This window comes from Geospiza fortis, unplaced genomic scaffold, assembly GCF_000277835.1.
Source record: "Geospiza fortis unplaced genomic scaffold, GeoFor_1.0 scaffold367, whole genome shotgun sequence".
NCBI lineage: Eukaryota > Metazoa > Chordata > Aves > Passeriformes > Thraupidae > Geospiza > Geospiza fortis.
The window spans coordinates 11,931-12,306 of record NW_005054746.1 but is presented as its reverse complement, the minus strand read 5'-3'; positions in this window follow the sequence as shown (position 1 = coordinate 12,306).

The window sequence follows — 376 nt, the reverse complement described above, 5'->3', positions numbered from 1 at the left end:
AGGCTCCGCGAACAGGACGCTCGGACGCTCTCCTGGGAGCGCAGAAAGCGCCACGCAAGCCAAGCTCACGGCTCCCTCCTCGGGGATCCACCGGAGAGCCCAGGAGCACGGCCGAGCCCCCGCCGTGCCGCCAAACGCTGCCCGAGCAGCACCGGCCACCACCGGGCTCCTGCTCAGCCCGCCAAAGCCCTGCTCCATGCCACCCTCCATCCTGTGGCGGAAGGTTTTACATCCTGTTAGGTACCACCCTCAACCGCGTCCCCACTGCTGACCCCACGCCAGCCCCCAAAGCCCAGCTGGGGTAGCTGCAGAGAGCCCTCGAGCTGCGCGGCTGCCATCGCCGTGCCCACAGCAATGGCCACATCCAGGAGATGTG